Below are 25,630 nucleotides of genomic sequence, written 5' to 3'. Positions count from 1 at the left end.
TACCCCCAGGCCCAGCCAATCAGCCAGGGCCATGGCCATCATCCCCCCCCCCCAAATGGCCCTGGAAACCCATAAAACCTTTGTTCTGGGGAAAACTTGCTGTCTTTCTCTGGCATCTTGCCACTGCATTGGTGTAGATGAGAGATTGAGCTTGAGCTAGCTTGAATAAAGGCTCTTTGCTTTTGCATCGGTGTTGGCTCCTTGGTGGTCTTCTGGGATTCGTGACTTTGGGCACAACATTTGGGGGCTCGTCCGGGATCCCAGAGACCCCCAGGACCCCCAACCTGGAGAGCCCTGTGCCGGCTGGTGAGTGCACTCAGTTGTCTGTCTGTCTTTGTCTGTGTCTCACTGTTTTTGTTCATGAACAAGCCTGAAGCCTGTATAAGCCTGTAGGAGCTCCAATCTGTATCAGGGTCGGCATTGACTTAGGCGGACGCACTGGCAGGTCATCGACCTGGGGTCTTGGGAGACGTCCCTTGCCCCCATCTGGTGGATGAAGTCTTCATCTGTGAGGAAAGTCAGCTGCCACTGCAGTCTGACAGGCCCTCAACTTACTTTCAGTTTTGCCTCCGCGGCTGCGGCAGATTCTTCTCTGTAGGCGCCTGTTTGTTGTCATGTTTGTCTTAGTCTTGTTGACAGAAGAAATGGGACAGACTCAGACGACCCTCTTGTCTCTCATGACAGACCATTTTTCTCAGATGTTAGGGAGAGAGCTCACAATTTGAGCATGGACGTCAGGAAAAATTTCGTGTTTTCTGCACCTCTGAGTGGCCGTCCTTTAACGTTGGCTGGCTGCCAGAGCGAACATTCAGTCCAACCACTCTTTTACAACCTCAGTGTGGAAGTCCAGAAGGGTCGGTGGCAGACTTTTTGTTCTAGTGAGTAGCCGGTTTTCAATGTTGGATGCAAAAACAAAGAGCCTGCCAGAGGAAACCTTATCATTATGTCTCAGTCTGTATGTTTGTGTGTCTAAGTGTGTAAATGAAAATATCTTTCTACCTCCAGATGCTATTAATGAAATTGATTTAAAGACAAGCGCTTGTGAAAATTAGGCATTCTAAAACTTCCAGAAAATCTGATAAAAAATGTTAAGCATTAATGCTAATTTGAGTTTGGCTGAGGCCTGCATGTCCTTGTAGTTATCAGCTGCCTAAGTTTACCTAAGGTCATTTAAGTTGATGTTATCTGCTAAATCTTTTAAAAATAAAATGCTTAAAGGCTTGGCTTTGTCTAATATTCAGTAAAGGTCTTGTAAGTAATCTAGCATAGTTGTTACGAATGAGTGAACTAAATGAATGTGTCAAGTGAACACCTTTTTAATTGTGTGTTACAGTGTATATACCTACCTACAGCCTGAGAATCTTTGTGGTAACCTAAAACCTCAAAGTTTTGCTAAGTTAAGAAGATATACTTTATGTTTAGTGAGAGATTGTGCTATAAAGCTCATAGTTACAGAAATTATAAAATGTTCATAAATTTGTCAATCTAAAGAATGCTAGTATAACCGTTTACAATAGCCTACTTCTCAGTGTTCACTGAAAATTAAAGTTTCTAATGGTTTTAAGTTCTAATTAAAACTACTTAAAGTAATAAAAAACATTTGTGTATGCTAAAAGATGTATGTTTTAATAAGAGAAAGTATAAGGAATGGAAATTCGTTCTACATGCTAAAGAATGTGTCCTCTGATAAAAGAAAGTAACTTTGTTCTGAAGTACAGCTGTTTATTTAAAGAGGGAGAACTGAATGTAAAAGGAAGTTGTAGAAAGTTTGTGAAAGAATTGATATGGTCATGCTATGTGAAATTAAAGCAAGTGAGTCTTGATATCAAGTACACAGCAAAATTAGAATTTTGTTTTTTGTTTCCAGTTAAAAAAACAAAGTTTTCTTTAACTGTTAGTCTGCTCTTAATGTTGAAAGATTGCAAAAGGTTCTCTAATTGTTTTATCAAAGCAGTTTCTCATGCTTAAAGTGTCAGTGAGTTGCCGGAATATTTTTTTAAAAAATGAAATCTTAATATTAAAAAGACTAAAAGCTAAAGTTTGTTAACAACTGTGTAACCTTTATTTGCCTTTGAAATATTTTGTTGTCATTCTGTATTGCTTCATAGCAGCCTATAATCCTATTTAAGCAAGTGCCAAAAAAAAAAAATCAAATGCAAAAAGGTGCTTTTACCTCTAGTTAACTCTGATATTTTCCAGGGGGCCCCTGAAACATGTCAGAGGAATTTTTCCTCATTGGAGAAAGTATTTGACTAATTTGGCTTATTTATCTGATATATATATATATATATATATATATATATATATATATATATATATATATATATTTACCAGGAAGGCACTGTCAGAATAATGCTAAACTTTGTTACTGAATGTTTTGTGTTACAGAAATATCCAAATTTTCTTATATCAGCTCTTATAGTAAGTTCTCATCAAGTCTTTAACCATTGTCATTTGTAAGTCTTTTGTCATTTATAGTCACTGTTTTATTATTCCTAAACTAGTAAAGAACTAGATTTCAGCAGAACAGGTATTAGTTACATAAGATTACATAAACTAAAGAAAATGATTTTGTGTCTTTTTGTTTCAAATGTTGCTGATAAAGTGTTTTAAGCTTGTTCTCTTAAGCTGACAACAGTTTAGTAAATGACTATCTTTATAAGCAGAATTGAAACATCTTTCTCTCTACCTGATCCCTCCAGAATTTAAAAACTTTCAGTGACTGTTTTTATATTCCATGGCAGTATGTTTATTTGCACAAGTTCAATAAGAATCTGCTTTCCTTGTAAGAAGACTAATTAAAAACACTGGTTATACTACCAAGGCTTTGACTGGAATGTCATACCTGAGAGACATGTGCATAAACTCAGATATGAACAACTTTAAGGAACTAAGATTAAGTTTATAAAGCCAACAAAGCCCCTTAGAAGAACTGGCCTGGTACCTTGCTTACAGAGTTCCCAGCAGCCTTACCAGGTGAGTAAGGAAGGTCACTTCCTGGCAGGTGCAGAGACCTGGAGAAGAGAGGAATTCATCCAAATCTACAGGTACTGCAGGCAAAGCCTGATGGCAAGTCTGGCTTGGCTGTCTGGCCTCAAGAGGCCTTTAAAAAGTTCAATCTGAAATTCCTTACAAAAAGTTCCAGCAAAGCATATTTAAAAGAGCCTGTGTAATCAATTGCTCTTCTTGCTGCACTTATGCAAATAATCAAGCCAGCTGTTAATTATTTTCTTAACCTGGTTACTTCTAATAAAAAAGAGGGTGATTTTAGAGAAAAGTATTGTTTCAATAACGCAGACTTATCCATACCAAATCCTAATACTAGTCATTGGGACATAAACTAGATCCAGAATTCCAGCCTCTTCAAAATATCTAGCTATGTTTTAGTTTTCTCCTATCCTTGCAATTAAAATTTTACTATTTCTAGTTCTCATATTCAACCATGCATTCTTAATCTCATCAAGTTTGCCCTTCCAGATGTTGCTACATAACCTAATAATAACACGATTTGTTTTATCTTGCCTAGAAGCCACAAAACTGCAAATAGTAATAGAAATGAAACCCAGAATAGAAGCGCCAACCTTCTGAGGCCCTCTCAACTGACCAGTGATGGAGACCTAGCTGCACCCTTTACTGCGCCCCCTTCTCAGCACGAAGCAGCCAGAGCGGTCATCACCCCTTTTCCCTAGCAGCAGCTAGAGTCTCTATCTGTAGAGAGGAGAATGAGACAGGGACCATAGGCTTACACAGAATAAAGTGAGAGCCTCTGGAGAAAGCAAGGCAGGATATTTGCAATCAGAGCAATGTAACTACATGCTAGAACCGCCCCCCCCCACTAAAGCTATGTTGAACATTAAGCTCTAGAATCATTCTTCAGTGAGATCAGTTAATGTTCCCCAGATAAAGAAGAGTAGCAAATGCTTTATTATGCTAATCATTTGTAATCGTGTATAAGATTCACTTTAGCATACTAAAAGGCCCAGGCCTATGTGCTGTCTTTCCTCCTTCTGATCTGACTAGGTAATTTTGCAAGCTGAGCAACTGACTTAGCATGCAGACCCAGCTGTAGAAGGCATAGTAAAAGGCAAGATTCTTTAGCAAATAGACAATACCTCAGCACACCTTAGAGGCTGGGCAGGCAGTCTTTTGATGTGCTCCCGGACCAAGGCGCCAGTATCCCAGAGAGAAATCAAGGCAGGAAATTAATTTTTAATATTCAAGGACCCCTTGCCATCCTACTCCTTTTAATAACCCTTGAGCCCTGTATCATCAACAGGCTGGTCCAGATTGTCAGAGACCACGTGGGGGCCGCCCGACTGATAGTCCTCCTTGCTCAATACAAGCCCCTAGTAATCTTGTTACTCCTGCTTACCTTTAAACCGTGTATCCTCAATAAACTGATAACTTTTATTAAAAATAGAGTTAATACAGTCCAGCTAATGGTGCTAAGACAACAGTATCAGCCTTTATCTCCTTACAACTGCAACACCTTATTAGACCCATGATTGGGTCCCTTAGGATCCAGAGAAAAGGGGGAATGAAAGGGCAAGCTCCTAGATTCTATTGCAGCCAATTGGGACCTGGATCCTATTTCAGCCAATCAGGACCTGGATCCTATTTCACCCAATCGGAGCTTAGTCCCTCTCTCCCCTCCAATCAGCAAGAACACCCACCACCCCTGGACCCTGCCAACTGACCAAAGCCACGACTCATCACCCCTCAACTACTCCCAGGCCCAGCCAATCAGCCAGGGCCATGGCCATCACACACACACACACACACACACACACACACACACACACCCCCCGCAAATGGCTCTGGAAACCCATAAAGCCTTTGTTCTGGGGAAAACGCGCTTTCTCTGCCATCTTGCCACTGCATTGGTGTAGATGAGAGATTGAGCTCGAGCTAGCTCGAATAAAAGCGTTTTGCTTTTCATCGGTGTTGGCTCCTTGGTGGTCTTCTGGGATTCGTGACTTTGGGCACAACAGGGTGATTACCTAGGCAACAGAGGGCTTATCTGTACCTGAGGGGTGAGGGGGAAGGCCGGCGTGGTTGCTGCAGAAGCATAGAAGAAAGACGGACTGGGGCTGCAGTTTGTGAGAAATAAACGGGTTTAAACTGTTCCTGCCTTTGACTGATTTTAGTTTTTAGAGGTATTTTGCCCTGAGATTTTCTTTCCCCGGACTGACAGTTACAAAGAGGAGGAACAGTTAGCACCTGTATTCTGGATGAATGGAAGCTGGACTGTTAAGTAGTAGCTTTTAAGCATGCAAGTAGATGTCTTTCAGGAAAAGACTTGCATCTTGGTGTTTCTTTCTCCTTCCTCTGCACTGAGCCTGGGGATTAGCCACATAAGAACATTTGTTTCTTTGTTTGTTCCTGTCTTGTGTAACTTGTGAGCATAAGCCTTGACTGATGTCAGACCAGGCAATTAGGAGTTAAGTCCCTGGTGTCAGCCACAGTAGGGTACCAGGTGTGTGTGCAGTGTCTTTCCAGAAAAATATTCATGTTTTGGGGTGAACTCTGTGGAGACTGCAGAGATTGTGTCTGCTGGCTTCCTGGCCTTCATGGAGGTTGAGCATCTGTCCCTAGAAGTGTGCTAAATTAGAAGCCTGACCTTCAGGCAGCAGCTTTTAAAGTATGTAAATAGCTCTCTTTCAGGGAATGACTATGAGATAGGTCTTTCCATCTGCTCTTTCTGCATCAAACCCTAGGGAGATAGTTAAGAACTATTTCCTTTTTTTTTTGCCACAATCCTTGAACCCACAAACACAAGCCTTCCTGACCACTGGAACCAGGCTATCAAAGGATGTGTCCCCTGGGTGCCAGCTGCAGAAGCCATATGTGCCAAACCCCTTTAAGGGAGTTAACCTGAAACCTGGAGCTGTGTTGAGAGACAACATGAAGATGGTGCCCACAGGCATCCCTCATCTCTGGAGAGTATTGCAGATGGCCCCTAGATGCATGTGAAATAAGCCCTGACCCTCAGGCTTCAGCTTTTAAGATGCAAATAGGCCTGTAATTGGGAAAGACTGGGAGATCGGCATTCCTGTCTGCTTCTCTGTGTTGAGCCCTTGGGGGGATACCTGCAATGAGTCCTTGAGAGCACATCAAGAACTGTTTTTTTAAATTTGTTTGTTTGATCTAGTCTTGTGGGTCTTTTGGATACAAGCCCCACTGGCTTTCAGACTTAGGTGTTTTGGGGGCCCATCCCTCAAAAGTAGAAGTCTTAAAAGTTGGGTGTTAGATGTTGGGTCCAAACCCTTACTCTTCAGGGAGTGGTAGTTGTAAGTTCCCTCCCAGTTATATTGCTGTATGGGGAGACTGTATCTCAGCCTTTCCTATCCATTCAATGTAGGTTTCTTTTCATTCATCCTATGTGCAGTAGTCATTCAGCTAGTTTCTGGATTTCTTTCAAAGGGACTTATTCAGTGTTTAGTTGTAGATTCAGTGTGTGTGGGAGGAGGTGATGTGAGACTCTTCCTATGCGAACATATTGGAACAGAATCAAATTTGTGATTTTTAAATAATTGTCCCTTTGAATGAATAATTATTCAGGAAATTAACTGAGATGTCAGTTATGTCCAAAGTATAAAACAAAAATTAATTTTAGAATGTTTGTAACTTCATTTGTATTGGTGTATGGTGCCTTTTTTTAAAAATTGAATACACTGTTGGATAATATTGTAGTCCCTCCTTATCGCTGGTTTTGCTTTCTGCAGTTTCAGTTACCCACAGTCAACCATGGCCCAGAAGCAGATGATCTTCCTTCTGACATATAGTCCAAAGGTCAATAGTAGCCTAACTATATCACAATGCATACATGATTCACCTCACTTCATCTCATCATGTAAGGCATTTTATCATCTCACACTATCACAAGAAGAAGGACGATAAGATATTTTGAGAGAGTGACCCATTCACACAACTTTTATTATAGTATATTGTTTTAATTGTTCTTGTAAGATAAATTCCAACTGAAATAAGCAGGCGACTAGAGGCAACAAAGGGTCAGGTAGTTTATTTGAACACAATCCCCGGGTGATGTTCCCCGGTCTGAAACACAGGCCGGGGAAGTCACACCCAGCAGGGCAGGCAGCAAGTTTTTAAAAAAGGCAGGGGGAGGGAGAGCAAAGGTGTACAGTGGTGTGAGGATTGGCTTGCCTAGGGTATGTTTGGGTCTCTCACTGGCCTTTAGCCAGGTACTGGAAAGTTACCACCAATCTTTTAACTTGGGGGAAGGGCTCTAGTTGGGAGTATTATCCAATCAGGCTCTGGAATGTTGTCAGACCAGGACTTGTTGGTCTCTTCTTGTTTGGTGAGGCCTAAGCTTGTCCATCAGGCCCACCCCTTCCCCTGTGCCTCCAGTCTTACATTCCAGCCTTTTGGTCGTAATGGGCAATGACTCGATCTGGCTACTGCCGGCTGACAAGGGGCATCATGGGGGGGGGGTTTAAGGCTGGTTGATGGCCGGAGGAGGCTCAGTCGGGAGGGGCGAGTACTTGTGCAGCAACAGTTGATTAACTTTTATGTGTGAAATTTCTGCGATGCACTGTTGAAGGAACTTGAAAACACATGGGCAATTAAGAGTAAACCACAAACTGTTATTAAGGGGCCTAGCAGAGGCATTAGCCAGGTCATTATGGGAGACTGAAGCCACCCAGAAGGGCCACCTTCAGGTACTCATGTTTTGTGGAGGTCTTTTTGTAGTTCTTGTAGTTTTTTTATGCTTTGTTCTATGACCTCAGACTCATTGATATAGTAGCAGCATTCTTCCACAAGAAAATACAGGTTCCGCCCTTTTCTGCAGTAAGCAGATCTAAGGCCTGCCGATTTTGAAGGGTGACCTGGGCAAGGGAAGTAAATTGTCACTGGAGGGAAATAAGGGAGGTCAAGGTTTCTCCCAAGGTTAGGCTCACTCTATCATCTAATGCCACCAATTGACTTGCTAGACCCTGAGAGCTGACTAAGCTATGGCCTAACGCTCCTGCCCCTTTGTCGGCTGCGGCCACTGCAGTAACTAGGCTCACTCCCACTAGCACAGGTAGAAAGACTGCCCTCTTTTGTCTAGTGTTTTGATATATAGACCATTCATCTAGTGCCTGTCTTACCTCAGGTTTGTTGTACAATGTTGGGGCACCAGCATCACCAAAAAGCAGGGTCCTACCATGGTGCTGTTGATGCATTGGCTAAGCATATTATTGCACCAGAAGAACCCAACCCTTTGAAGGGAGATTGGTGTGTCAACAGTTACCTGTTGTCGGCATTGGCTTCCCATTGACAATTCTGAAATGGTGGAATGCTGGGTCAGGTAGCAGGTCAGTGGGAATGATGGTTCTTTGCGTCGTTTTCTGGTGGCGCGGGACCTATGTCGAGCTTTGGGCTTGAGGCTCGTTTTCCACATTGGTACCTCTCTTAAAGGGAGGCTGCAGTCTTTTTCAGAGTTTACTGGTTGAGCCTGGAAAAAGCTAACAGGAACTGCCACCACTGGGGGGCATTGGAGGGAGGCACAGAGGAAACAATCAGACACATTGCTGAGGATATGTGAAGCATTAAGAAACTGCACTGTTTCTCTAATGACTCTGGCCCAGGAAAGTGGTGCTCCTGCTGGTTGTAGAGAGTGGAGGTAGGGGTCCGACTGAATCTTCTGTTTTAGTGTCTGTTCTGTTTTTAGAATATTACTTGATGTTGCTTACCCTGTGCCTGGGTGTTTAGAACTTCCGTGAGAGTGGGATTTACAGTGGTCCATTCCCTCTTGATGTATACTGTGTCCTGTGGGCACCATTGGTAACTATCATACAGCTTGCCCTGTACTCTTTTTTCCCAGCGTGAATCTCATGGGTCACTAATGGTAATGTATAGCTTATCTTGTATTCTGAAGAACATGTCAGAGACTCCTCTTGCTGTTTTTTCTACTGCATGAACTCTACATGTGTCTAATTCAGGATGACATCCCCCATACATGTTGGACTGGTACCCATTTGAGCCTAGAAAGGTGATACTAGGAGGAATGCCCATGTAGTTTGACTGCTGAGGGTGTAGTGAGGATTACTGTATAAGGCCCTGTCCAGCGGGATTGGAGAGATTTTGTCTGGAGTTCTCTTAAGAGTACCTCATCTCCTGGCTGAAGGATTGCTACGTCTCCTGGGTTGTTGGATAATGTAGGTTGGGGTAGGAGCTGGTCTGCATGTTCCCTAAGAAGATGTCTCAACAGTGTAAAGTAAGGAAGGTAAGAGGCCAAAGGAGGAGAGATAACGGGCAAGCCTGTGTTTAGTAAGAAGGGCCTGCCATCCATCAGCTCAAATGCGCTTAGTCCAGCTGGTCCCCAGGGGGCAGCATGCAGCCAAGCGAGAGCAATGGGGAAAAGATCAGGCCACAAGAGCTTTACCTCTAGAGACAGCTTCGTTAGTTGGTCTTTTAAGAGACCATTAGCCCTTTCTACCTTACCCGATGATTGGGGGTGGTAGGGTATGTGGAGGTTCCAGGTGATATTGAGAGCCTCGTCTGTTAGCTGAGTGACCTGAGAGATGGAAGCAGGCCCGTTGTCTGACTGTAGGAGGCAGGCAGGCCAAAGCAGGGGATGATATGCGCCACCAATGTCTGTGCCACTACTGAAGCTGTCTCTTGGCTGGTGGGAAAGGCTTCAATCCATCCTGAAAAGGTATCAACCAGAACTAGTAAATACCGGAGCTTTTTATGCTTAGGCATGTGGGTGAAATCGACCTGCCAGTCCTGTCCAGGGATTGTTCCTCTTATCTGGTGGAGGGCTATCTGGATCTTCAGAGCACCTTGAGACTAGACGTGATGACAAGTAGTGCAGGCTTGGTGCACCTGATCTATGGCCTTGCAGAGACCATAAGGGGCAAATATGGGGGAAAGAAACCGGTGCATGGCTTCTGGCCCAATGTGTAGAAACTGATGAATTTTGGATATAACATCTCTGCCTTGGGCTTGGGGGAGGGCAATTTGTCCCCCGAGATATATCCATCCCTAATCTCCCAACGTCCCCCCTTGATGTAGAAGCAGTTGCTGTTCGTCATCGGGGTATTGGGGCAATAGAGAGGGGGAAAGAAACAGCACAGAGGGTTGCCCTGAACCGGGTGTTAATTTTCAGGCCATGGCATCTGCCAATGCATTTCCTCTGGTTACTGGATTGTTTCTAGTGTGATGTCCCTTATAATGCACAATGGCCACTTCTTTGGGGTCTTGTAGGGCCTGTAGCAGGCAGCTGATAGCCCTACCATTGATGATCAGGGTTCCCTTAGTGGTAAGGAAGCCCCTTTCTTTCCAAATTGCAGCATGAGTGTGTGTAATTAGGAAGGCATATTTAGAGTCAGTATAAATTGTGGCCCTCTTCCCAGCTGCCAGCTGTAACGCCCGGGTAAGAGCTACTAATTCGGCTTTCTGGGAGGTGGTCCCAGATGGGAGTAGGTTTGCTTCTATCACCTGTGACAGAGTCACCACTGCATAGGCTGCCCTTTGCACCCCATCACTCCCCTTCACCGAGCTTCCATCCATGAAAAAAGTCAAGTCAGGGTTGAGGGACACGTCCTATAGGCCCTCTCTAGGTTTCCTAAGAGCCTCTACAACTTTGACACAGGAATGAGTGGGCTGATCTGCCTGATCACTGATGGGAAGCAAGGAGGCTAGGTTAAGGGGTGGAGAGACTTGTAGGGTTACCTGCGGAAGTTCAATGAACAGAAGATGGAATTCTTGTACCCTTGAAGGACTCAAGGAAGCCAGGGATTTATGACTCAGAAGATCCTGTAACCGGTGTGGGGAATACACAGTAATGGGCTGTTGGAGGGTCAATTTCAGGGCTTCTCAGGCCAGACTTTCCTCAGCTGCCAGGGCTCAGAGGCAAGGTTGCCACCCCCTGGCGGTGGTTTCTAACTGTTTGGAGAGAAAGGCAATGGGACGGTACCCTGGCCCCACTGGCTGTACCAGCACTCCAGTTGCCACTCCTGCCCTCTCTGCTGTATATAGGGTAAAGGGCTTAGTTAAGTCGGGGAGCATCAACGGTGGGGATGAAATGAACGTATCCCGCAACTGATTGAAAGCAGAAGCCACCTTGGTGGGTGAAGTCAGTGGCCTAGTAGGAGTCTCTGTGGCAGCCACATAAAGTGGTCTGGCCAGAAGGGCAAAGTTAGGCATCCAGTGTCTGAAAAATCCCACCAATCCTAGAAAAGATAGTATCTTGGCTCCTGAAGTAGGTGGCAGGAGAACTTTAATTGCAGCCACTCGGTCCACCATTAGGGCTTTAGTGGTGGTAGTTAGAGTTAGCCCGAGGTATGTAACTTGGGATAGAGACAGCTGTGCTTTGGCAGGGGATAACCTGTATCCCATGTCTGCTAGGAAATTAAGAAGGGATGTGGTGTCCAGGACCGAGGCCTCCTTTGAGGGGCTGCAAAGTAAAAGATCATCCATGTATTGGAGGAGAGTACTCTCGCCCATTGAATGTCATGAGAGGTCCTCTGCCAGGGCCTGTCCAAAAAATATGGGGGCTATCTCTAAAACCTTGAGGTAGAACTGTCCAGGTAAATTGTCTAGATTGACAGGTGTCAGGGTCTTCCATCATAAAGGCAAATAGTGGCTGCGAGTCTCAGTGGAGAGGTATAGTGAAAAAGGCATCTTTAAGGTCCAGTACAGTAAGATGAGAGGTACCAGAAGGGACCTGAGACAGAAGAGTATATGGGTTAGGCACTACTGGGTGTAAGGGAATAACAGCCTCATTAATTATTTGGAGGTCTTGAACGAGGCGATACACTCCAGAAGGCTTTTTTACCAGCAAGATGGGAGTATTGCATGGAAAGTTAGTTGGTACTAAAAGCCCCTGCGAGAGTAGATGATTAACAGTAGGCTGTAGTCCCCTTTGATGAGCCTGCAAAATAGGAAATTGAAGCCAAGAGGGGAAGCGGGATGGGTCTTTAAGGCATATTAAAACTGGGGTATGGTGGGTTGCCACCACAGGGGTGGAGATGTCCCACATGACCGATTGACAGCAGTCCAGGAAGTCGGGAGACTCAGGTTACCGTCGTCTAACTCTCCTTGCCGACCAAAGCAATGAGAGAGTTTCTGGCATCCCATAAGCATTTAAAAGGTGGGAGGGAAATAGAGGCTCCTAACTTATAGAGCAAATCTCGTCCTAACAGAGGGGTAGGACAGGAAGGCATGACTAGGAAGGAATGGGTAAACGGGATGCCTTGAAAGGTGCAGGCCACCGGGCCCGTCTCTAAAGGCTTGGAGAGGGTTCCCATGACCCCAACTATGGAGACCTTGGCATGGTTCAAAGGCCCTTAAAGGAGGGGAGAACAGAGTAGGTAGCCCCTGTATCCACCAAGAAGGAGATGGGCTTACTCACTACCCACAGCTTGGCCCTGGGCTCAGCGAGGGTGATTGGGGTGTCTGAGTCCAGGCATCTTCAGTCTTTGAGGATGCCCAGCAGGTCTGAAGGTAGTCCTTTGAGGGCGTCCGCCCCCCGCGGGGCTCTGCCGCCAGAGGAGGACCACCCCCGAGTGGACAGTCTACTTTCCAATGACCTCGCTTACCACAACTGGGGCACGGTCTGGTCGGTCTGTGTGGTTGGTTGGGGCACTTCCATGCCCAGTGCCCTTCTTCGCTGCACCAAAAGCAAGGGCCCAGAAGTTTGAGTTGATCTTCAGGGACACCCCGACGATCTCCACAAGCCAGCCGCAGAGCAGCTGTTATGGCACAAGTCTGTTCTGCCATTCAGGCAGCTGACCTCCTCTCTCTCTCGTCCTGTCAGGCATGAAAAACTTTAAATGCCATATCTACCAGGTCTCCTAGAGGGGTCTGGGGACCATCCTCAGCCATTTTAAGCTTGTGCCTGATGTTGGGAGCTGACTGAGTTATAAAATGCATGGCTAGGAGAGAGGAACCTAATGCTGAGGCCGGGTCAATTTTAGTAAAAGCTCCTAGAGTTTCTTCTAGGCGCTTGAGGAATTCTGACGGGTTTTTGTCAGACTTCTGGGTAATCTCTCTAAGCTTATCATAATTGATAGCCTTTTGGGTGGTTGAGTTCATACCTGCCAATAAGTAGCGGACCATGCGATCCCAGCCCGCCTAACCCTCAGGAGTATTATAATCCCACATGGGTTCCTGTAGAAGAACAGCTTCCCTGCCCATAGGTTCCCATTCATCTGTGGCATGGGCTTCATTGGCACAGTGCTGTGCTGCTGCTGTGACTTGGTCATATTCCTCTGGGGTTAGAGTGGATTGGAGGACTACATGCACATCATGCCAGGTGAGCTTGTAAGCTCGAGTGAGATATTTAAACTGCTTAGCGAACATTACAGGTTGGAGGAAAAGAACCCCAATCACTCTTCTACTTGGGATAAGTCTGTCAGAGAAAAAGGAACATGAACCTGCACTACCCCTTCAGCCCCCACTACCTCCCTCAGAGGAGCCATCACATGAGCTTGAGACCACTGTGACTTAGAGTGGGTTACAGGAGGGCTAGACCATTTGGGCGCTGGCCGTGGCGAGTAAGATGGTGGCGGGTTCGACGGAGGGGGTGACCTTGGCAGTGGGGGATACAACTTGGGAATCGATGCATAGCTTGAAGGCAGGGGACTGGGGTATGGGGGAGTTTTATCTGTTTTATCTAAACTGGGGTTGGCACCTGTGGAGCCAGATGGTGGCACGACTAGAAGAGAAGGAGAACAAGATGGTGGAGAAACCGGAAGAGAAGGAGAACAGGTGGCGGAGAAACCAGAAGAGAAGGAGAACAAGATGGCGGAGAAACCAGAAGAGAAGGAGAACAAGATGGCGGAGAAACCGGAAGAGAAGGAGAACAAGATGGCGGAGAAACTGGAAGAGAAGGAGAACGAGATGGTGAAGAAACTGGAAGAGAAGGGTAGCAAGATGGTGAAGAAACCGGAAGAAAAGGAGAACAAGGTGGTGGAGAAACCAGAAGAGAAGGAGAACAAGATGGAGGAGAGATACATTGAGGAAGGGAGCTGGCCCCCGCAGTGGGCCTGGAGGAACAGAAATGGGGGTAGCCGAGATCCTGTGCTGCGTCCGTGAGAGAAGAGCCTCCCAGTACTAGGGGTGGTAGAGATTGGTGGTCCTTGGCAGAGGCCTGGGCTAACAAAACTTAGGAAGGAGTACACTTAACACACAAATCTGGGTGGGTGCTCAGAGTCCAAAAAGCTTGCACATATGGGATTTCACTCCACTTTCTGCTCCGAAGGCAATAATTAGTTAAGTCGGTGAGGAGGCCAAAATTGAAAGTTCCCTCAGGGGCCAGCGAGATTGGTTGTCCAAGGGATACTGAGGCCAGGCCTGAGAGCAAAGGAAGACCAGCTTCCATTTGCGAACTTCCTGGGACAAATATAGAGTAGCCAAATTAGAAATGAGACACCACAATGGGGTCTGGGCCTCCGCTTTTGAGGGCTGGTTTCCCATGTCTACATCACCCCCAACTAATCCCGCTGAGAGGAGCGCCCAGCATCCCAAGCATGCCAAGTCAGGGGAGACATCCTGGGAGCCTGGGTGAGGGGCGTCTCCCACCCCGCAGGGCCAGGGGCGGGCCGGATGCCTGCAGACGTCCTGGGGCTTGGGGTAGGGAAGTGTCCCATACCTCAGGGCCAGGGGTGGGCCAAATGCCCACAGAGGGTGGGATGAATGCCCAGGGGTTGGATGCCCCCCTGGACGTAGCTACACTTTCTAACGGACCAGGTGAAACAGAGTTAAGAAGGGAAACAGACTGTGGGAAACTGAGGGACTCACCAGAAAATAGTCCATGCAGCGGAGAGCAGGCTGAGGTCCCGGGTCGGGGAAGGATGGGGCGGGGCCACCGGTGGCCGGTCAGGGCCCTGCGCTCATGCTACTTCCTGGGTATTGGCACCAAATATAAGATAAATTCCAACCAAAATAAGCAGGTGACTAGAGGCAACAAAGGGTCAGGCAGTTTATTTGAACACAATCCCCAGGTGATGTTCCTCGGTCTGAAACACAGGCTGGGGAAGTCACACCCAGCAGGGCAGGCAGCAAGTTTTTAAAGAAGGCATGGGGAGGGAGAGCAACGGTGTACAGTGGTGTGAGGATTGGCTTGCCTAGGGTACGTGGGGTCTCTCATTGGCCTTTAGCCAGGTATTGGAAAGTTACCACTAATCTTTTAGCTTGGGGGAAGGGCTCTAGTTGGGAGTGTTATCCAATCAGGCTCTGGAATGTTGTCAGCCCAGGACTTGTTGGTCTCTTCTCCTGGTTTGGTGAGGCCTGTGCTTGTCCATCAGGCTCACCCCTTCCCCTGGTGCTTCCAGCCTTACAGTTCTATTTTATTATTAGTTATTGTTGGTAATCTCTTACTGAGCCTACTTTATAAATTAAACTTAATCATAGATAACGTATGTATAGGAAAAAATAGTATATATAGGGTTTAGTACTATGCATGGTTTCAGGCATCCATTGGGGGTCTTAGAACATATATCCTGAGGATAAGGGGGGACTACTGTATATTTGGAGTGCTATCAGAAGGATTCTGTGTGTTGTTTATTAGTATTACACATACATGTAATTTAGGTCATAGACTTGTTTTCATAGTTACATAAAATAGCATGGTGAGGGAGAGGGAATGTAAAATGGAAGTTTCTTCAAAAATACCAAAGGAAAGAAGGGTATTGTACTTTCTAAGGCAATTTTTTAGTGTTAAAAAAATAAAAAACTCCAAAATCCAAGGTAACTTGAGAAAGCTACTTCGTTTATATAAAAATTTTTATCTGTTAGTTGCAGAGCAAAAACAATACAATATTCATTAATAACACAGGAAAAAATAGCTTTTGACCATTCAGAAGTCCTCTTATCAAATTCTTCAGTTCATCAAACCTACTTTTGGTTCTTATTTTTAAAAAATGTAATTGTGTAGTTCCAAGAAAAGCTTCAGAACAGCTGTAATTACAGCTGCAGATTTAGTCAAAATAGGGGTTTTTAAAGGCTCCTCACTCCCCTTTCGTATCTCTTTTCCCTCACCCCAAGTAACCCAAATTTAGTCGTAAAAGTTTTGGTAAGCTCAGGATTCCCGAAACTGGAGTGCTGTATGTTTAACTGCGTGCAGATGTGACAATCATAAGTGACTCTTTATTGTTTCCTGGAACCATTTTATCTATCCTACTTCTCTATGGACAGTTAAACAATTTTTGTCAGCTTGTTTCTGTATTTAATTTTATAGATATACTGTATTCTAAACATAGTTAAGTGATTTTTTATCAAGGCCCAGGCATTCGCTGAAACTACTTAGAGGGATAATAATTTTTCAGTCTAAATTTGAGCTAATGTTGACATTATTACAAGTTGACTGGAAATATTTACAAAATCTTAATAGCTATGTTTTAAAAACAATTTTTCAAATTTTACTCTAATAGGAAATTATAGCTTTGTCTAAAAACAAATTTGCTGAATCTATTAGTTTTTGGACAAGTTCTGTTATAATACAGAAGTCAAATACACATCCATGTTAATGTTCCCCCTTACTCTCCCTTCCTGTAGCTCTACTAGGGATGTGAATGTCATTCTATGGTCTGGTTTTTAATTCATCAGGCAGGGATTACATATAAGGACTATGAAAAGCTGTGGTTAAGAGCACGGTTTGGGGCCAATCTTCCTGTCCCAGTTAATCACCATATCTTTTACAGATGCTAGTTATGCTGAATATCTGTCATGGGCTATCATAACATAACTTTAATTCTAACTGTAATTTTACGGTGTTGTTCAAAATTGTAGTGATTTGCTGTTAAATAACACATAGGGAAATTGAGTCTTGCCAAAGCTAACAGTTTAACATTTTCAGGTAGAAAAGCAAATAGAACATGTCTGTATTTACATAGCACCATGTTCAAAAGGATAAGGGTACAATGATATATGGTTTTTACCATCAAGTACAGTGGATAGAAAAGGTACAAATACATGCACTAAGATAACAAATCAACTTTTAAAGCATAAGTAAACTTAGATTTAAATCCCTGGACTCAGGAACTCTCTTGATCTTAAAGAAATTGCAGAGATCTAGACCAAATTTTTTATTACACATGGGGAAATGGATTCAGAGAAGTTGAATAAATTACATTGTCACTGATTAAATAGAAGATTTATAGGATATTCTAAACATGAACTCAATAATGACAATAGGTAGCAAGTTAACTTTTATAATCATGGGTGTCACCTAATGGTGATTGATTGTCCATTGTAGGTACTTTTATAAAGAAACTGAATTTATGAGAAAAAAAGAGTCTTATTTGAGACTAGTGGGAATATCAACAGAAAGTGGACTTATATAGTAGATTATTTTTAGAGAGGATAAAGTTGAACAGAAGACATTTCAGAGAATACTGAATAATTCAGTTGAGTAGTAGAACAGATTCATTAAGACAGAATAAGGAAATTATATATACAAAATAACTTTGAAGACATAGGCTGGTATATAGGTATGAATGAAGATGGTAGGTAAAATTTGAGATGGAGTATAATTTTGATGATGAAGGTACAGCTGCTATGTGAGGATAAAGGAAGAAATTTAACACAGAAATTTTTAGGAAGGAAAATAAAACTCTGGGACTTAATTAAGATAGTAAAACTGGAATGTGACAGGCAATTTAATTTTATTTAGGGACTGGCCATACATTTATCTCATTATCAAACTTGTCACTGTTGTGTTTTGTCTTCCCTCCTCTGCTAGTTCTCTCTGAGAAAGGTTCTAGTGTGGTTGGTGTGATGTAGTGCACTTTGTCAGTTTTGACTAGCATAGTCTTGGACTAGAAGTTTGTTTGCTAAGACATACAAAAGTGAGTAATTTTGAATTAGTTACTTAGACTTCTGAGCTTCAGTTAATGGTACTTCATACAAAATGAGACCATGTCTTTAATGTGACTATAGGGTTGTTGGAACAATCAAATGAAATCATGTGAAAGTGTTTTAAAAACTGAAGACTTCACAAAGGTAAATAATACTGTTTTTATATGTAACTATAGATACAGTCCAGCCATGAGAAACATTTGAGTATCCAATACAACAGAATCAGGGTTGTTTGTAGACTTTTGAATTCAGAAAATATAGTCTTTGCCTTTAAGATATTTTCTATCTAATTTGGAGAAGAAAATAAAATGTATAATGCAAAATATCTACAATATATGACAAATATGAAAAGGGTAATGAAATGTTCAGATGACCTAGATTTTGGCGTAAGTTAAAGAGCTACCATCTGAATCTGCGTTATTAAGTCTAGGAAACGGCATGTCACAAGAGACAAAGTTAGCATTTTGACCTTTTCATATATATCTTTGGCTTTTTGAGCTTTTAAGAAAGAGGGGACAGATTTTTAACTTGGGTTGCCATGTGGTGAGAATATAAATTTGGGCTCTCTAGTAGTTGTAGATAAGAGCTTGTTATTTTTTAGGTGTACAGATATGAGTCAGTAGCTGAGTCAAGACACCACAAAGAAGGTATAATTTTTAGACGTCAAGAGTATTGTCAATGGGATAGGTTCCAGATATTAACATCTGGATTGGATACATTGACAGGGCATAGAGGAATAAAGGGGGACTTCAGGAACTTCTATTCCAACCACCTGAAAGGATCCCAGAATTAGCTTGACTATTTCTCATAGTGAGGGATCTTTCTATTATCTGGTGTAGTTTACTTTCTTGTGGGCTCTTATGTGTGGAATTCTTTATTTTTGTCAAACTCAAATGACCTCCCTCTCTAACTGTTTTTCTGCATTTTTTACATTTTATTGGATATGCTGCAGGCTTGACTGAGGAGAGAACCTGTTGATGCGGCAGTCAGGAAGAGAAAGAGAAGAATGATAGGTTCAGGAAGCAGGTCAAAAACAGAAATGTGAAAAGAATAATAGCTAGTACTTATTAGCACCGAAGTCCTAGGTGTTGTTTAAAATGTTTTTCTTATATGATCTCAAACAACTTATAGTACTGATAACTTAATATTAAATATTAGTTAAATGAAATGTTAATTTAATATTAAATGAAAACTTGATATTTACCCTGTTACAAATGAGGGACTGAGCTATATATGTAGTGCTTGGAACAGTTGGGGACAGAGTTTATGATAGGGCTATTTGATTCTAGAGATCAAAATCCTTAATTTGCTTCTTAGAGACAACCGGCCAGCCCCTTTGGGAAAAATTCTGTTTCCCCTTCTGCAAGTGTGATACTCATTAGTGATAAAAAAATGAATATTTTAAGGCCAGTGACTTGGGTGGGGCAGGAGTGAGAGTATCAGAAAGGAAGGAACCTAAATATGAATATGATCTACTTTGAAAATCAGGGGAAAGGGTATTTGGTTAGGTTATTGTAATGATTAGATTTTATGATGCTATATAAAGCATGAAAGCTAGCTACGGGCTATATATAAGCAACAAAACTAGCTACGGGCTATATATAATCATGAAAGCACTACAGGAATAGTTTAGGAAGAACTTATGATCACGAGTTTATAGACCAGCACTGTCCAGTAGACATATACTGCGAACCATATATATAGTTTTAACTTTTCTGGTACTGCATTAAATAAAGTAAAAAGAAACAGGAGAAGTTAGTTTTAATAATATATTTTATTTAACATATATTCAAAATATTTTAACAACTATATTAGTATAAAAATATCTTCGAATTAGTTTACATTCTTTTATTCCCACTAAGTCTTTGACATCAGAGTGTACTTAACACTTACAGCATTTCTCAGTTCAAACTAGCCATAGTTCACATGCTGAATAGCCACATTTGGCTACCTTACTGGACAGTGTATTTATATACCATTAGAAGATGAAAGATCTACGAATTTCTGATTGAATTATGAATACATGGCTTATTCTCCCTCTGTGTATAGCAAACACAGAATAGAAATGGAGGGCAATTGGCCTGAAGGGCATCACTATTTAGTTGTGTCCAGAGAATCTGCTCAGGGCTGGGAGTGGGGGAGTGGAGATGATGACATATTTTTTTATACTTTGTAAGAAGGGATGGGGTAAGATTTACCATATGTTTAGGCGTCCTGCTGATTGAGGTTCTATGGGTGTTACATAGTTAGAGGGACTTCCAGGGGACTCCAAAGAGTTTCTGCTCTCACATGAGTTATTGGTTTTGATTTTATATAATGAACAACTGTGGTATTTCTGTAGACAGAGCTCTAGAGGAGAAGCATTCAGTTCTTACTCTTGCTCTTGAAACAAAGCATTTTTAGGCTCAGGGACTTGTGTCTTTGTCTAGAAACCTTTACAAACTCACTGAATTTCTTTCTGTGGGATTTCATATGTTTAAGGTTACATTACTTTGGCAAGAATACCTAAAATATGCTTTTCCTTAAAAAAAAAACAAAAACAAAGAAACTAATTAAAACATTACTTGCAGACAATAAATCTGTCTTAAGTGTAATATGCATTCCTTGTAAAGATTTAGATATTAGAGATACCTACTTTTACATGTTTAATGAACAGATCTGCAGCAGAAGAAAGTGTTCTAACTTTGGCTTCCTCCTCCAATACTGGGGTTTCTTGGGCAGTAGCACTCCAGTGAATCAGAGTCTCTCTTGTTTGCATGAGTTGGGCAGGTACTGAAGATTTTATTTCCTTTATGGGGAGAATGAACAAATGGGAGGTATGTGTTCTTCCTGGCTGAGTTAAATTTGTATATTGTTCTGTGTTGTTTATCATATTTTATTTTCACTGAGAGCCTAATTTTAATGCATTTAATTAAAAATCTTCTTAGAGAGTTACCTGTAAATTATAAGATATATAAAAAAAATCTTGTATTAACTTTTTTACTTTTTGGAGAGATAACAGTTTAAAATATAGGTTTACTATGTACTTTTTAACAGAGTAGAATGCAGTTTTGTCATCAATTTCCATTTTCTGCATTTGTAGTTTTAGTGGTATGGTGATATATATAAATATCTTCCCTGCCATAACTAATTGTGTTTTATTTGTTGTGAATATCGTTTAAGTTTAAGTGGGGGATAAGGGAGTTTTGTGGAAACTAAAGCTTACCATTTTGAGGATGGGTGGTGGGAACAGGCAAGCTAGAAATATACTTGGCAGAAAAAAACAACAGCCAATTGGGAGGAGCTTGAGATGAGGGGAAAAACAGGTTTTGAGAAAAGTTAGAGAGTGTTTTAAAAAATAAATGATTCATGCACAAAAGATGATCATTATGAACAAAATAAGATTTTACAAAATTTGAGTAGAAAACATCATGTCAGATAACTTTGAATTTCACATTTTTTGTGTTTATATTTTGTATATTAGATGAAATATAGAAGTCTCTTGGTTGTTTTGAATTGAGTGCCTTTTGGTGTCTTAGACTCTTTAACAAAGATCACAGTCCTTAGATGTGGAGAGTCGAGTCACAAGACTGAGTTTGTAATGTCTGAGTAAACAGCTAACACTGAATGACTAGATTTCGACTAGATTCTATTAACCTGTCTGTTCATATTTTCTGCTGGAAGGTTAACAGTCATATTGACCCTTGCCATGGAGTTATTACTAATTTATAATTCTAAAGTGCTGTGAAAACATTAAATACTCTTTAAATATTAAGTATTATACTTATTAGGACATTCCTTAATACAGTGTAGTTAATTCATTAACCCATACTTATTTTTGGTTGTTATAATGATGTGTCCTGAGCCACCCATCATAGTCATATGCCAGTTGTTCTTTTCATAGCCATAAAGGAACATTTGTGAATTTGTACCTCGGCCATGATTGACTGGGGATGACTCAGGAAAATTCTTGTAAAGGGGGTTATGACTGTGGAACAGTCTTTCACCTGCTGTTGTTGCCCTTCTGCTTCAAGAAGTCAGCCTAGGTTAAAGTTCAGGTATTGGAATTATGTGGATGATCTCGAATCCTGTCTCTGCTCCTTAACTATCCCTGGACACGTTACTTGCAAGTTACTAAACTTACTGTCCTCAACTAAAACTTAGAAGTAAAGGAACCACCTCACCTCCAGGATCAATATGAGGACCCATACAAAATAATAGCTCTGTTATTAAAGATAATAGCAGTTTACTGTCTTTTCTTTTTCTTCTTAAATAAAGATTTAATTTTTTTAGAGCAGTTTTAGGTTCACAGCAAAAGTGAAAGGAAGGTACAGAGATTTCCCATATATCCTTTGCCCCTACATATTCGTACCTCCTCCCCCATTATCAACATTCCCCAACAAAGTAGTACAATTGTTGTAATTAATGAACCTACACTGACACATCATTAACACCCAAAGTCCATACTTTACCTTGGGCTCACTCTTGGTGTTGTGTTTTCTGTGGGTTTTGACAAATGTATAGTGACAAGTATCTATCATTATGATAGCATTCAGAATATTTTCAGTGCCCTAAAAATCCTCTGCACCTATTCATTACCCCCTACCCCCGCATTTCCAATCCTGGACAAAAAAGTCCTGATTTTTTTGTACTGTCTCCATTGTTCTACATTTTCAGAGTATCATATAGTTGGACTCATACAGTATGTAGCTTTCTCAGGTTGACATCTTTCACTTTAAGGTTCTATCATGTCTTTTCACTGCTTAATATCTAATTCCCTTTTTAGCTATTCCATTGTCTGGGTGTATCAAAGATTGCTTATACATTCACCTACTGAGGGACATTTTGGTTGCTTCCAAGTTTTGGCAGTTTGATTAGAGTTGCTAGAAATATCCATGTGCAGGTTTTTGTGTGGATATTAGTTTTCAACTAGCAGTTACTTTTATTGAGCATTTATTTATTTTAGTCAGGCACCATGTTAATGTACTTTACATGAAGTTTATAGTTTAATTCTTGTGTCTGTAATAGATTGTGTAAAGTTCATGGCCCATGGTAATGTATGTCCAGTAACTGGTTGCTATTCTTTTATATTAGTTCCAAGCATGTAGAGTAATCAGAAGTTGACGCTCTTAAAAAGGGAGACAGGAGTGGGCATTTTGATCAGATCTAAAGGACTTAGTGGGAATTTGCAATGGTTTGAAGGTGAAGTATATACTAACGTGTAGTTAAAGGATAATCTGCATGGTAATCATTTAGGAAGCTTATTAAAATGTAGAGTTGTGGGTTATCCTCAGAAACTCAGATTTTATGAATCAGAATCTCTGATCATGGAGCCCAGATTGTGCAATTTTACAAGCTTAATACATAATCCTGATTCACTAAGAAGTTTGAGAATCATCTTTTTATTCTTCCTGATGATTAAAAAGTGATTCTAATGGTTCTTAAATAGTTATATTTCATTGATATAGTAAGCTTTTTATTTTCTTGGTGTGGAGATGGTAAATTTTTTCCTTTAAATTTTTACGCATAATGTATGATAATGATAAATAAGATTTTTCTATGGTATAAAAGTAGGAGGGGTAGTTACATTTATTCTTTCAACTAGTGTTTAGAAAATATCACTTATTTGAGGTATATTTTTGTTTTTAAAAAAATAAGTCATGTTTTATTTTTACTTTTTGATTAAGGTAGGAAAGAAAGGCAGATTGAGAACATATTATTTTGAAGATAGGTGGACAGGCAAAGAGTGGTTTTTCTGGTGCTAACTAGAGGAAAAAATAACTACAAATAATTTACATAGCTAATATAAATAATTAAAACCTGATGGAAATTTTCAAGGAGTTTTGGTATGGGTCATTTTGTTAGTCATAACAGTTAATAAGAGTCATATCAGGAATACTCAGCTTCTGTGTTTTTTGACAGTTGCCTTGCCTCCTAAGAACATCCTTCTTTTGGGTTTTGTCTGTGTTGGCTTCCTGGGAAGTCTTATTTCTCTCTTCTGGAAATCAAGTTGCATCCCTAAAGTACTTCACGTGGACCTCAGCTTTCTTAGATTCTTCAGGTAAAGCCTCACTTAAAGGAACCAATTAATTGCTTCATATCATAAATTTTAAACAGGTGTTTAGCAGACTTCATTTCAGTGAGTCTTTACATTGGTATTTTTAGCCCCCAGATCTTCCTGGCTCCAGAATCCATTTTAATAACCATTATGGATTAATGAACTCTATTTTTAATATCTGTAGTTTTGTTCATTCTCAGGAACTAGGTTTCCAGGGCTTTGTCATTGTTAATGAAATTTTTCTTAGGAGTATCTTTGAACAGAATGAAGCTAAAACATCTTAGAAATTGTATCTCTGATTTAAATACTTACAGGATATAATTTTTCATATTTTAAACTCAATTGATTTGCCAGTACAATAATATTATTTATTTCTGAGAACTTGGCTAGTTTATCCTACTATTTAGAATTATTAGTGAATCATTACATGAATTATTAAACATGAACTATTAAAACTTTCTAGTAGATGTTTTACTGATAGCATCTGATTGTCCTCTCCTGTAAAAGTTGTCTTCAACATTTTCAGAACTAACATTTGGGTATTACTGGGACTGGAATTTTTGCTTCTGTAATGACAGTCCAGAGAGCGGACTTTTTTAGAAGTTAGGAGCAGTGGCGTACAGAAGAGGAGAAAACTCAAGAGTAAATTTATATCATGCCTGTTTTTTTGTGAAAAGAAATCACAGCATTAAATACTTTTCTGAGGGTAATGGTGGCAGTAGTAGGAGCAGTTGTAGGGGTGAAATTAAGGAGACGTTGAGGAGAATCTATCTCCTAACAATTTTTTTCTGAATGTAGATAGCAAAGTAGTTATTACTAAAAACTTTTCTTCCATAGGATGGTCTCATGTTGGCTTGTTTATCACTCACTCCAAAATATTGAGTGTATTGGCATTAAAGGTAATCTCCTGAGTTGCTGTCTTCTCTGTCATGTTTCTTTCTGTTTGAGGTGTGGACTACAGACCCGTAACTGTGTTAGTGTAATTATATCACTGTTATAACTCTGTTGATTTTTTTTTAACAAAAAGAAAGCATACTAATTTTTTACTTTACAGTGTTTTTATTACCAATCGTTATACTTTCCTCCAGAATGATTTCAGAATTTTGGGGGATGGTATTGGTAAACATAGTATTTTGTGGCTTAGAGTATAAACTCTTAAACAAGACTATCTGGGTTCAGTTCTCAGCTTTGCCACTTAACTGGTTGTATGATACCTGGGCAGGTTATTTATTTTATATAAATCTTGCCTTGGTTTTCTAATCTGTGAAACACAGATTATAAAATTACCTACTTTATAGACTGTAGACCTGAGTATTAAATCATTTTGTAAAGAACAATGCTTGCAAATACTATAGGCTGAATAAATTTGCTGTTAAAATTTAGTTACTCACTAACTAAAATAATGTTCTCAGTAAACTCTAATAGACTTTAAAAGTAAATAATTTAATACTACAGCTTTCTTTCTTTCCAGGTGGGCTGAGAAGGAGCCCTATACCTCTAAATAGGTTGAGTTTTCTTCCATATTTTTAATGCTACTCCTGATGCAGAGGCATGTCTGTTGTAATTTTCTTGGAACATCTGAGACTTGTACATGTTTAAAAGAAACTGACTAATGGGAGATAAGGTAGGAGGACAATTAGTAAATTCATGCATTGGATATCCTGCCTTCATTAAAGCCATTTTTCTTGATTAAACAGGACTATTTATGGATTTCAGAAATTATATTTGGTTTGAATTTCATACTAATTTCATATCCCCACTTTGACACTTTGAATACACTTA

The 25,630-nt window shown here is 41.0% G+C and overlaps 1 protein-coding gene and 1 pseudogene across 14 annotated transcripts in view; both read left to right on the top strand.

Moving 5' to 3' along the window:
* Window positions 1-25,630, top strand: part of FUT8 (fucosyltransferase 8) — a 379,544-nt gene that overhangs the window by 148,393 nt on the left and 205,521 nt on the right. Inside the window, exon 1 of one of the 14 annotated variants that reach the window (XM_073242248.1) lies at window positions 25,358-25,472. The exons of the other annotated variants lie outside the window; for them this stretch is intronic. The gene's annotated coding sequence lies outside the window, so the exon portion shown is untranslated. Of the gene's footprint in view, window positions 1-25,357; window positions 25,473-25,630 lie in introns of those variants that run through there. 14 annotated transcript variants of the gene reach the window in all.
* LOC108399947 (ankyrin repeat and SOCS box protein 3 pseudogene) overlaps window positions 13,855-25,630 on the top strand; it is a 28,496-nt pseudogene continuing 16,720 nt past the window's right edge.

The sequence above is a fragment of the Manis javanica genome, chromosome 8 (genome assembly GCF_040802235.1).
Source record: "Manis javanica isolate MJ-LG chromosome 8, MJ_LKY, whole genome shotgun sequence".
In the NCBI taxonomy this organism is placed as follows: domain Eukaryota; kingdom Metazoa; phylum Chordata; class Mammalia; order Pholidota; family Manidae; genus Manis; species Manis javanica.
The sequence above is the reverse complement of the archived record's forward strand: the minus strand, read 5'-3'. Positions and strand labels throughout refer to the sequence as shown.